This window comes from Chelonoidis abingdonii, chromosome 4 (assembly GCF_003597395.2).
Source record: "Chelonoidis abingdonii isolate Lonesome George chromosome 4, CheloAbing_2.0, whole genome shotgun sequence".
NCBI classification, from domain to species: Eukaryota; Metazoa; Chordata; order Testudines; family Testudinidae; genus Chelonoidis; species Chelonoidis abingdonii.
Window position 1 is genome coordinate 28700871 of NC_133772.1, and position 13787 is coordinate 28714657.

General features: G+C 46.7%; 2 pseudogenes; both read left to right on the forward strand.

The window, feature by feature from the left end:
• Nucleotides 1–2030: 2030 nt before the first annotated feature.
• LOC116834391 (mas-related G-protein coupled receptor member H-like) lies at nucleotides 2031–2778 on the forward strand (annotated as a pseudogene).
• Nucleotides 2779–6391: 3613 nt separating this feature from the next.
• On the forward strand, nucleotides 6392–7245 carry LOC142046802 (mas-related G-protein coupled receptor member H-like; annotated as a pseudogene).
• The last annotated feature ends 6542 nt before the right edge of the window (nucleotides 7246–13787 follow it).

Genomic DNA, 13787 nt, shown 5'->3' on the forward strand with positions numbered 1-13787 from the left:
AATGTTCATTACAATGAAAATTTGCACCTTCTTAATTGTTTAATTTTTCTAAATAACATATTTTTGGGACACTTTGGTTATGATTTTTGTGTCTTGAGATTTCCCAACACCAGAGTATCCGAGCCATGATATATTCTACACATCCCCAAAGAGATATCTGATGTCCATATAATTTTCTCTGAGAAAAGTTCCTGGTGTTTTAGGGTGTTACCCTACTGTGTTCATTAGCATGTTCCCCACTAGCCCAAGAGGCAGATTATAAGAGTGACATCAGTAATGATCACTGCAGGTAAATCATATATTCAGCATTAAGTACTATTTTCTGTATCCTCAGAATACAAGCTGGGCTATGCAGGAGACAAGGACATTCTGCTAAGCTCAGTCATTATGAAACCTCTGCTCTGTGATACTCGGTCTTTCCTTCTCCTCCTCTCACACACATACCTGTTAGCAGAGATCAGACAGAGGGAAATCAGTAACTTGGCTATCCCCAGGGTTAATTATTCCATCCCATCCCCAATCTCATGGCCTAGAACAGCCAGATATCAATGAGTGGGAGTGAGAAATATTGAGAGAGATAATGGCCAGGGAGGATTCTGGAGACAGAGACAGACAGGGAGAACGGGGTATGGGAGGATACCAGCCTGGCCAAGCGAGAGAGAGGGTTAGGGAGGCAGAAACAGAGATTGAGAGGGGCTGTCATCCTTGTACGGAGGAGACAGGGGGTGAGAGCTGCAGAGGGGGAGAGAAAGAGAGACCAGCCCAGTATCACTAATGATGTCAAAGAGCAAAGAATCCATCCACCTTACTTTTCTCCAGTCCCATGCGTTGCATATCTGAAGTTAATGATGATTCCAGTTTGTTGAATAACAGACTCACCTGGAATTAAAGATTATCAATCAGTCAATAGTACAGCACTATACAGAATATAGAAAGAACAGATACATTACCAGCCTTGATGTGAGGCAAAAGCTGGCTCTGTGTCTCTTCTTCACTGTAACTGGTGGGGCGCAACAGTTTCATTTCCTAGCTAAATGCCAAAATTTCTGTCATTATATAAAGGTTTTAGACAGAGAAACCTCTCTTTGCCCGAATCACTATCCCAGAACCATATGTTCAGATGTCATTTCTTACATTCTGATGGAATTTCCTTTAATATCCGTACATTCTTAGTTTACCTGATTGATGTGTGAAGGCATAATTATTTACAACTGAAAGGACCAAGTGTTCTTCAAGATAATATATTTCAGTCAGTCCTTCTTCCCCTCAATCATCATTCTTCTCTGTTGATTCTGCAACAGGAAACATCTACCATAACAATCTTCCCTCATATCTATATATAAGAGGATAGTTTTCATGAATACCTGGAGTTCTATTGACATGGAGGTGCCAAGGATTATTAGATACAGCCTAAAGCATAGAATTCCTGAATAGGGTTATTTGTAGGTTAAGGACCAGTACGCTGGGCCTTAGAATTCAACCATACTCTTTGTTAATATCATACCGATTCTAAATAATAGTTAATATACAAAATAAACAAATATACAAAAAAAAAAGGACTAAAAGGGTTAATATTTACTAAAAGATACTAACACATGGGACCCAATTGTATCTTCTTGGGAACTCTTTCTGAGGAATAATCTGTAATCCAGACTCTAAGAATTTCCCTGTCAGCTCCTGTGCAGCATCTGACACCTCGTCACTGCCAAGTCCCACCAGAAAAATGTCTTCACAGTGGGCAGGGTGGAACATAGAGTTGACAACACTGGGGCATCTCATGAGCAGTTTATAACATCAGGTAGTGTCACAGCTCTATCTTCCTGCTCTCACTGCTTCTGATCTCCTAACCAAGAAGGAAATGACTTGCCAAAGATTAAATTTCACAAAACACATATAATAGAAAGCTGTTCTTATCTGTTAAGACTCAAAGTGTATTTAGGATGTAATCAACTGTGTTAATTAGCATGAAAATTTGCAACTTCTTAATTGTTTAATTTTTCTCCACTTTTCCAAATACTATATTTCTGTTCGGTCTGGTGAGGAATGGGATTGTGCTCTGGTTCCTTGAATTCCACATTAAGAGGAACATCTTCACCGTCTACATCCTCAACCTGGCTGCTGCTGACTTTGGCTTCCTCCTCTGCCTGCCTGGTTTCCGTATAACCTTTAATGCCAAACATTTATTTTGTTTTCCTTTAGTGGGACTTAACTTAATAAACTCATTTCATTTGCTGTCTTTGCTTGCATACAGCACCAGCCTTTATCTCCTGACAGCCATCAGCACTGAGCGGTGTGTGTCTGTCCTCTTTCCCATCTGGCACCGATGCCACCGCCCACAGAACTTGTCTGCCATTGTCTGTGCCCTGCTCTGGGCTTTCTCCAGCCTGCTGTCAGGATGGAACTGAAAATTGTTGGCTTATGTTCCTACCCATATATGGCCTGAATTTCCTCATTTTCGCTCCCATCATGATTTGTGTCCAGTCTGATCCTGTTCATCAGTCTCCAAAGTAGCTCACAGCGACATCAGCAAGAAAAGCTCTACACTGTTATCCTGCTCACTGTCCTCTTCTTCCTTATCTTTGCTGTTCCCCTCAGTGTATAATACCTCCTCGACCTTGTTTATGATAGTCATGCCAATGAGCTCTCTTACCTGCTGGCTTCTATAACAACAGCATCAACCCAGTTATTTACTTCCTAGTTGGGAGCTACAGGCAGCGCCGATTCAGAGGCTGCCTCCAGGTCACACTCTGGAGCATCTTTGAAGAAAAGACAGATTAGAAAGAGCGTGGAGAAACCTCCAGACAAGACACAGTGAAGATGTCAATTTAAATCTCGGCACCACCCAGCCTAGGACACCCTGTTCTTGGGATGGAGGTTTCCCCAGTTCACATCATCAAAGAAATTAGAGATGGAAAGGACACAGTAGATCATTTGCTAAATTCTTCCTCTCCCCGACCCAGAGCAGGATCCTTCCTAAAGTTGATCCCCAGGTTTCTGTGCAGTTGTAAAGAACACCAGTGGGTCACATGGGACTCAAACCTCCTCCCTTTGGAATCAGTGGGGGAAGTCCTGTTGGCTTGAATGAAAGCAGGAACAGGTCCATAATGGGTTCATTTAATTTGCTTCTGAAATGTTACTGACTAGTAGTTTCTCTTGTGGCTCGTGTCTTCCAGTGTTGCCTGAAGACTGATGTTGCCTTTTCTGTAATGAGCTTTTGTCAGTGACTCCTCACAGTTTTGTGACTTTTCCTCCTCAGCGAAAACACGGTGGTTAGGAAAAATGTGAGGTAGGCTAACAAAGATAACGCAGAAATATTCCCATGTAAATCATTCCACAGCCAGCTCTCCTGTCCATGAAATGCAGAAGGTGCTTCTATGCAACTCAAGACTCTCACTTCTGCAGATTGATATTTGAAACTTTCTCCACTGTTACAATGGAAACAATTAAGAATGTCTATCAACTAACCAGGAACTTTAAATAAACTATTAATAAGGCATAGCCCCTGTGCACAAAAATCACAGCTGCAACTGCCTGCTGTTCAGTTGTCTCAATCTTTTTCTTCTGTGCTTACTCTATTGTTAACACGAATAAACACCATTTCACAGTTCCTCTCTGTGGCCGCTTTTTGTCTATCGCCCTGAACAGGAGCTGCATGCGAATTCCCCACCTACCAGAAGGATCAGACCAAATAGGTTTTTCATTCCTTTGGGTGCTCATGACATTTCCAGGAAGGTTTTTCTCATTCAGCCAAAGGACCCTGAGCACTGGGGGCAGTGGGGCTGAGCAAGCAGCACAGATGATAGGTGGTCAATGGTTGCTTGATAGGTTGGGATTTTCAAAACCCTTCCCCCACATTTCCAGACGCATTCTGCTGCTCCATTCAATTAGGTCAGGGCGACAGGTAACTAAAGTCAAGCATGTGAAGCTGCTCAGCTAACAAGAACAAATTGGCTAATCCAGGGACAGCCACAGATGATAGGGATGGATGAATGGAGGCGTACAGTAAGGTCTTGATCCAAAACCCATGGATATCCACAAGACTCTTTTCATTCAATGTAATTGGATTTGGAGCAGGCACTTAAAGTGACAGAAGGAACAAGGATATATTGTTGCAATTTGGGCAGACACTGGGGCTGGAGTGAGATGCTGGGAGTGGGAGAGAGCAAACCCGAGAGGGGGGTGCAAAGCATGGCTTTGGAAAGGGGTCACTAAAGAAGGGCATTCCCTGCCATGAGGCCTCCATTTGTCAGGAGCCAATGGGGTGTGCAGCCCAGCTCCTGTAAATACTTGGTTCAGGCCCCTGGATGTTGGAAGGAGGGAAGGAAGGAAGGTAAGGGCCTGCTCTTTGTCATCATTAATGATACATAGCTGTTCTCTCTGTCTCTTTCTCTCTCTGTCTCTCTCAATCCCACTCTTCAATTCTCACCCAACATTTCTTACTCCTGCCGTTCTCTGCACATACATGGCTGACAGTCCCTCCCATGTTCTCTTTCTCCCTTTTTATTCCTCTCTTCATTGCTCTCTGTCTCCCTAACTCTGTCAGTCTCTCTCTCTCCAGGCTGGTCTGTACATATCAGTCATCGTCCGTGTCTCTCTCTGTCCCTACTATCCCCCATGGCCATTATCTCTCTGGATATTTCTCACTCCCACTCCCTGGGATTTGGCTGGAACATTCAGTGAAACACAGCCTGGGAATGTCCAAGTCACTGATACCTTCTGTCTGCTCTCTGCTAACAGGTGTGTGTGAGAGAAGGAGAACAGGAGAGAACAGCATCCCACAGTGGTGGGTTCATGATCAGTGAACTGGGTCGAAAGGTCTTGTCTGTCTGTGACTATGCCCAACTGCAGGAACAAGGATGTGTTGTTGCAGTTTAGACAGACACTAGGGCTGGAGTGCGGTGCTGGGAGTGGGAGAGATCAAACCCGAGAGTGGGGTGCAAAGCATGGCCTCAGAAAGGGGTCTCTAAAGAAGAGCATTCCCAGCCATGAGGCCTCCATTTGTCAGGAGCCCATGAGGGAGTGGGAGGTGCTGCAGGGACCCACACACAGTGTGTAGGATGTGATTGTTTGTAAGGTATCTGATCTGCTGCTTTATGAAATGGCAGGACATTAACTCTGATGGAGATCAGCGCTCTGAGGACCTGGCTTCCTTAGGAGTCACCAGACAAACAAAACCTCCTTTGCACGTCTGCTAAACATGCACACTCAAAATAGGAGTAGGGGAGACAATTAAAAGAGTTAAGGAACCCTTCTGTGACAGGGTGTGTTGTCAGATGCTCACCGGTGTGGTGCTCTGCTCTGTTCAATGTTGATATCAATCGGCTGCGTTTGTGGGTTCCCTCTGTGTGCTTCCCCAGCTCTGCACAGATAGCTGACACAGCAGATCCCAAGAGAATCCCTAATGACCACAGATTCTAGTAAGGTACGAAGGCACGTTGGCCAAGTTTATTGTCGAAGAGAAACACAGTCTCCAGCTTCCGGCCAAACGAAGTCCAAGGTGCTGCTAAGGTGCTGCTAGCCAGTACATATGTGCTCCCTGGCAATGGACTCAGCTCAGTCAGTGGCAGGACTTTCCACTGCCCCCTAGGCTGGACAAAGACATCCACTCAGGGATGCATTCTTATACAGAGGTACAAACAAGTTACACATCACTCCTGATGTATGGAGGTGCAACCCCTCTACGTAGCAAGGTANCTATATATAAGAGGATAGTTTTCATGAATACCTGGAGTTCTATTGACATGGAGGTGCCAAGGATTATTAGATACAGCCTAAAGCATAGAATTCCTGAATAGGGTTATTTGTAGGTTAAGGACCAGTACGCTGGGCCTTAGAATTCAACCATACTCTTTGTTAATATCATACCGATTCTAAATAATAGTTAATATACAAAATAAACAAATATACAAAAAAAAAAGGACTAAAAGGGTTAATATTTACTAAAAGATACTAACACATGGGACCCAATTGTATCTTCTTGGGAACTCTTTCTGAGGAATAATCTGTAATCCAGACTCTAAGAATTTCCCTGTCAGCTCCTGTGCAGCATCTGACACCTCGTCACTGCCAAGTCCCACCAGAAAAATGTCTTCACAGTGGGCAGGGTGGAACATAGAGTTGACAACACTGGGGCATCTCATGAGCAGTTTATAACATCAGGTAGTGTCACAGCTCTATCTTCCTGCTCTCACTGCTTCTGATCTCCTAACCAAGAAGGAAATGACTTGCCAAAGATTAAATTTCACAAAACACATATAATAGAAAGCTGTTCTTATCTGTTAAGACTCAAAGTGTATTTAGGATGTAATCAACTGTGTTAATTAGCATGAAAATTTGCAACTTCTTAATTGTTTAATTTTTCTCCACTTTTCCAAATACTATATTTCTGTTCGGTCTGGTGAGGAATGGGATTGTGCTCTGGTTCCTTGAATTCCACATTAAGAGGAACATCTTCACCGTCTACATCCTCAACCTGGCTGCTGCTGACTTTGGCTTCCTCCTCTGCCTGCCTGGTTTCCGTATAACCTTTAATGCCAAACATTTATTTTGTTTTCCTTTAGTGGGACTTAACTTAATAAACTCATTTCATTTGCTGTCTTTGCTTGCATACAGCACCAGCCTTTATCTCCTGACAGCCATCAGCACTGAGCGGTGTGTGTCTGTCCTCTTTCCCATCTGGCACCGATGCCACCGCCCACAGAACTTGTCTGCCATTGTCTGTGCCCTGCTCTGGGCTTTCTCCAGCCTGCTGTCAGGAAGGAACTGAAATTGTTGGCCTTATGTTCCTACCCATATATGGCCTGAATTTCCTCATTTTCGCTCCCATCATGATTTGTGGATGCAGTCTGATCCTGTTCATCACAGTCTCCCAAAGTAGTCACAGCGACATCCCGCAAGAAACTCCATAAACACTGTTATCGATGCTCCTGTCCATCGTCTTCCCTTATCTCTGTGCTGTTTCCCCTCAGTGTATAATACATCCTCGACCTTTAGGTCTTATGAAGTCATGCCAATTCGACTCCTCTTTACCTGCTGGCTTCTAAAAACAAGCATCAACCCAGTTATTTACTCCCAGTTGGGGAGCTAACAGCAGCGCCGATGTCGAGGCTGCCTCCAGGTTCACACCTCTGGAGCATCTTTGAAGAAAAGACAGATTTCAAGAAAGAGCGTGAGAAACCTCCAGACAATGACACATGTGAAGTTGTTAAATTTGAAAATCTGCGCAGCCCACCAGCTCTCAGCTAGGAACACAGCCCTGGTCTCGTTGGAGTGCAGATGTGTTTCGCAGCCAGTTCCACATCATCAAAAGATCTTTGAGGATTAGAGAAAAAGGCACAAAGTAGATCATTTGCCTAAATTCTTCCTCTCGCCTGCACAGTCAGAGCAGGATTTCGTCTAAAGTATGATCACACACCCCAGTATTCTTTCTGTGCAAGTTGTAAGATGGAGAAAGCAAACAGTTGGGGTCTTCTGTAATATATGCGGGTATAGCTCATAAACAACTTCGTCTACCCTTTGAATCAGTCGGGGGAAGTCCCTGTGGCTTGAAATGCAAAAAATGCAGGAGACAGGTCCATAATGGGTTCATTAATTTGCTTCTGAAATGCAGTTACGACGACTAGTAGTTTCTCTGTGGCTCGGGTCTTCCAGTGTTTGCCTGAAGACTGATGATCTGCCTTTGTTCTTAGTAAATAGAGACTAGTATTTGTCGTCTAGGATGGACACATTGAATGTATGCCGCTACTGCTCATCCATAGTTTTCGTGACTCTAATCGATTAAACTACGGGCTCTGAGGACTAGTAGGTTGATCTTCGCTTCAAGTATATGAAAATTTACTTGCCGCTCTTTCCCCTCCTCAGTCGAAAACACGGTGGTTTAGGAAAAATGTGAGGTAGGCTAACAAGATAACGCATGAAATATTCCCTGTAAATCATTCCGAACAGCCAGCTCTCACTGTCCATGAAATGCAGAGAAGGGTGCTCTATGCAACTCAAGAACTGACTCCACTTCTGAGCGAGATTGATAATTTGGATAAACTATTTCTATATCCTCCACTGTTACAATGGATAACATATTAAGAATGTCTATTCAAACTACCAAGGAACTTGAAATAAACTATTAATATAGGCATCTAGCACTGATGCAACGAAAATCTACAGCTTTGCAACTGTCCGTGCTGTTCAGATGGTCTCAATCTTTTTTCTCTTCCTGTCGCTTACTCATATCTTGTTAACACGGAAATAAACCAGAATGCACCATTGTTACAAGGTCGTCCTCTGTGGCCGCTTTTTTTGTCTATCGCCCCTGAACAGGAGCTTGCTTGCGACATTCCCCCATCCACCAGAGGATCAGACCAAAAATAGTTACTTATCCACTTCCATTTGAGGTGGCTCCATTGAGATTTCCAGGAAGAGATTTGTTTCTTTTCTCAGACCAATGGTACCCTGATGCACTGTGGGGCAGTTGGGCTGAGCAAGCAGCACCAGATGAATAAGGATGGTCAATGGTTTGCTTGATAGGTTGGGATTTTCAAGAACCCCTTCCTCCCCCACATTTTTCCAACGCATTCTGCTGCTCCATTCAATTAGGACCTCAGGCGACAGGTAACTGAAGGCAAGGCATGTGAAGCTGCTCAGCTAACAGAACAAACTGGCTAAATCCAGAGGACAGCCACAGATGATAGGAGAGTGCGATCGAATGAGATGGGTCAGTAAGGTCTTGATACCAAAACCCATGGATTCCACAAGACTTTTTCTCTTAATGTTAATTGGATTTTGTGAACAGCAAGGGCACTTAACAGCTTGACAGAACGCGACCAAGTATATATTGTTGCCAATTAATGGGGGCAGCCTAGGGGCTGGAGTGAAGATGCTGGGAGTTGGGAGAGAGCGAAACCCGAGAGGGGGGGTGCACAAGCATGTGCTTTGAAGGGGTCACTAAAAGAAGGGCATCCCTGCACAATGAGAGTCCTCCACCCCTAGTCAAGTGTAGCTCAAATGTGGGTGTGCAGCCCAGTCTCCTGTAAATACTCTGGGTTCAGGCTCCCTGGCATGTCTGGAAGGTAGGGATAGGAAGGAAGGTAAGGGCCCTGCTCTTTGTCATCATTAATGATATCTAGTAAATTAAAGGCTGCTTCCTCACATCATGGTTCTGCTTATCTCTCGCTCTGTCTCCTCTCAATCCCACTTACTTCAATTCTCCAACTCGCAACATTTCTTACTCGCTCGCCGTTCCTCTGCACTACATAGGCTCGCACAGTCCCCTCATGTTCCTTTCTCCCTTTTTATTCTGCCTCTTCATTGCTCTCTGTTCCTAACCTGTCAGCTTCTCTCTCCAGGCTGGGTCTGTCTATCAGTCATCGTCCGTGTCTCTCTCTGTCCGCCTACTATCCCCATTGGCCCATGTATCTCATCTGGATATTTCTCACTTCCCAACTTGTCCCCTGGGATTTGGCTGGAACCATTCAGTGAAAACACAGCCTGGAATGTCCAAGTCACTGATACCTTCCCTGTCTGCTGCTCTGCTAAACAGGTGTGTGTGAGAGAAGGAGAACAAGGAGAGAACAGCAATCCCACCAGTGGTGGGTTCATGATACAGTGAACTGGGTCGAAAAGGCTCTTGTCCTGTCTGGTGACTAATGCCAACTGGCAGGAACAAGGATGTGTGTTCGTTGCAGTTTAGACCAGAACACTAGGTGCTGGAGTGCGGTGCTGGGAGTGGGAGAGATACAAACCCGAGAGTGGGGTGCAAAGCATGGCCTCAGAAAGGGGTCTTCGTAAAAGAAGAAGCATTCCCAAGCCCATGAGGCTCTCCATTTGTCAGGAGCCCATGTAGGGAGTGGGAGGTGTCTGCAGGGGACACCACACATCAAGTGTGTAGGATGTGATTGTTTTGTAAGGTATCTGATCTGCTTGGCTTTTACTGAAAATGGCAGGCGACGATTGAACTCTGATGGAGATCAGCGGATCTGAGGACCTCGGCTTCCTTAGGGAGTTCACCAGAACAAACAAAACCTCCCTTGCACGTGCTGCAACTAAACATGCACACATTTCAAAAATAGGAAAGTAGGGGAGACCCAAATTAAAGAGTTAAAGGGAAAACCTTCTGTTGGGACAGGGTGTGTTGTCAGATGCTCACCGGTGTGGTGCTCTGCTCTGTTCAATGTTGATATCAATCGGCTGATGCGTTTTGTGTTCCCTCTGTGTGCTGCCCCAGCTCTGTGCACAGATAGCTGACACAGCAGATCCCTGAGAGAACCCCAGTGACCACAGACTCTAGTAAGGTACGAAGGCACGTCAGCCAAGTTTATTGTCGAAGAGAAACACAGTCTCCAGCTCCCGGCAAACAAAGTCCAAGGTGCTGCTAAGGTGCTGCTAGCCAGTACATATGTGCTCCCTGGCAATGGACTCAGCTCAGTCAGTGGCCAGGACTTTCCACTGCCCCCTAGGCTGGACAAAGACATCCGCCCCAGGGATGCATTCTTATACACAGCTACAAACAAGTTACACATCACTCCTGACGTATTGAGGTGCAACCCCTCGTAGCAAGGTACAACCCCTCTAGTAGTAAGGTGCCGCCTCTCACCTTGTACATGTTGGTTCGAAACAAAACAACTCTATCCATCATAATTACCTCTTTTGCCCCTGTCATTGGGATGGGGTAAGCCTGTTCCTTGTTAATGCTGTGTGGAGTGTACAAGTAAGCCAAATGTTCTGATCATCTGGTGGTTCAGGTACCGTCTTTTAGGTATGTCCTCTTTTTCGCCAGTATCAGTATCAGCCCTTTCCTTGCCAGCTTCTGTGAGCAGGGCCTGCCTCTGGCTCACAGCTTAACTTTGCTTTATGTTAGCAAAGTCTTGACCATTACTTTAGTTCAGGCCTCAGGCCTCATATTGGGCCTTTGATAAGGGTTTATGTTTCAGGGCCTCATCTTACTACAGGGTGCACCCTGCCCTTCGAGGCCCGTTGGTCCTAGCCCATCCCACCGCAGGAAGAAGCAGAAAAAGTGTGCCTGCCTAGACAGGTTGCACTGAAGCAGCCAATCAGAACCCAGCACGATCAGATAAAAAGAGCTGCAGACCCTGAGCAGGTCAGTTCCCATGGGGACCAGAGGAGCAAGGGTGGAGGAGTGCTCCTTCCTGCTCACAGGAGCTCAAGGCCAAACCAGAGGATGGGGGTTTGGGTGGCACTGGCATTCAGCGAGGAGGATCTGAGATCTTCGGCCCTGAGGGTAGGGAGAAAAGAAAGGGCCTATGTCAGGTAAGGCCCAGGGAACAGCAGCAACAAACTGGAGGCAGTGGTATGTGGCTGCTGTTTATAGGGTCCCTGGGTGGGACCTGGAGTAGTAGATGGGCCTGGGTCCCCCCCACCAATCACTGGGAGAGTGGCCTCAGCCTTGAGACGTGGACAAGGCTCTCTTGGGAAGCCCAAGCGAGGTGGGACTTAAAGGGCCCAGAGATGGGGCTGAAGATTCTGAAAAGGACTGACAGTTTGTTGAACTCTGCTACCCTGGAAGTGGTTCATCCATTTGACTGAATGGGGCTATGTGGGGAAAGACCAAGTATCACAGAGCAGAGGTTTCATAATGACTGATCTCAGTGGAGTGTCCCTGTCTCCTGCATAGCCTAGCTTGTATTCTGGGGTCCAGAAAATAGGACTGAATGCCAAATATATGATTTACCTGCAGTGATCATTGATAATATCACTCTGCTCATCTGCTTCCTTGGGCTGGTGAGGAACAGGATCGTCCTCTGGTTCCTTGGCTTCTGCATTAAGAGAAACCCCTTCACCGTCTACATCCTCAGTCTGGCTACCACTGCTTATTTTCCTCATAATTAATATTGTTGAATATTTCTATTGTTGTAGTTCATCATTTTTTTCTACTTAATGAGGACATTTTCCCTGCTGCCTTTGGTCACATACAGCACCAGTTTGTACCTCCTGACAGCCATCAGCACTGAGAGGTGTCTGTCCTTTCTTAACAACAGCTGGTGCCGATGCTACCACCCAAAACATTTGCCTGTCATTGTCTGTGCCCTGCTGTGGGCTCTCTTCTGCCAGCTAAGAGGATTGGTGTCTTTTTTCTGTTTTTTATGGAACTGAAAAACTGTCTGATGACACTCATACCCATGTCTGGCCTTAAGTGGGCTGCAGCCCACGAAAGCTTATGCTCAAATAAATTTGTTAGTCTCTAAGGTGCCACAAGTACTTCTATTCTTTTTGCGGATACAGACTAACACGGCTGCTACTGTGAAATCTATTCCCCTTATGGTTCTTCTGTCCAATCTGACCCTGTTCTTCAAGCTGATGTCACCATGAAAACAGTATAGGGTATTTCACTCATATCCTCTTCTTCCTCATCTTGTGTGTTTCTAACAGTGTCCAATACCTCCTCCAGATTATCAGTTCTTATCACCAGACTGACATATCTTGCATGCTGACCTCTGTAAATGGTAGCGCCAACCCGGTTATTTACTTCATAGTAAGGAGCTACTGGAAGCAGTGATTCAGAGGCATTGTTGGGGTCACACTCCAGAGGGTCTTTCAAGTTTAAGTAGATCCCAGAGAGGATGGAGAGACCTCCAACGAGAGACCCAAAGGAGACAGCCAATTAAGTCCCCGCACACCCAGCCTGGTCGAGCCAGTTGTGGGGATGGAGATTTCATAGTTTCACAAATTCATAGATTTTAGGACTGGAAGGGACCGTGAGAGGTCATTCAGTCCAGTCCCTTGCCCTCATGGCAGGACCAAATACTGTCTAGACAATGTGTAGTGAGGCAGTGCGGCTCCCCACCGCCCTGGAGGAGGAAGATCCCATCCAGAGGCCAGAGTGAGCGGAGCCACTGAGCTCTGAGCCCGCCCCTCAGAGGGTCAGGTGATGACCCGGAACTATAAAGGCCGGCCCTCAGAGCTCAGTAGGAGCCCAGCTGCTGGAGAGAGCAGACGTCCCTAGTGGAGCCCGTGACTGGGAAGCTCTTGCGGCCTGAGGCAGTCACCCAGACTGGCTGGGCCTACCCTGCGCCCATTATCCTGAAGAATTGGTGGGCCTGCCGACCAACCCCTGCCCCGATGAACCCATGCTCCTGGATCCCCCAGAGGCCAACACTAGGACCCAGGTAGGGCCCGAGGGGGAGTGTGGAAGTAGCCTGGGGGCAGTTCACCCCAGTCTGGCTGCAGCACTACCAGAGCCTATGTTGGTGTGTTGCGGCCAGGATCCCCACTGACTAAGTAGTGGATCTTCAGCTGCTGCTGGGGCCCTGGGCTGTGACGCAGTGGAGTGGGAGAGCCTGCATCCCCCCTGCCACCCAACTCCTGAGTGGCAGACTTCCCCTCTCCCTGGCCTGAGGAGGCTGGAGCCTGTTGTTACTGCTCAGTCCTACCTGAGGGCCTGAGCCCCCTGACTCAGTGTTTGCTGCCCTGCCCTCCCCTAGGGCTGGGGCTTGACACTGTGTACTACTATTGCTCAGCCCTGACTGAGAGCCCAAACCCAGACTTAGCGGTGTTGCCCCGCCCTGAGCCAGGGCTGGACTAACTGCATTTCAGCCGGCTACAGTAAAGGCTACTGAGGGAGACCCCCCCTGGCTAGACTAGTTCCCTGGAACCATCAGTGTGTAGTGAGCTGGTGTGGCTCCCCACCGCCCCGAAGAAGGTTGAGCCCCGGTGAACTCTTGTATATGTGGTACCAGAAGTGCGAATCTGATCCCTTGACCCCTGTGAGAAGGGACCGGAGGGGAAGAGCCACCCCCAGAGAACCATGGAGATGGAGCGACAGTTTAAGCTGCTGACGG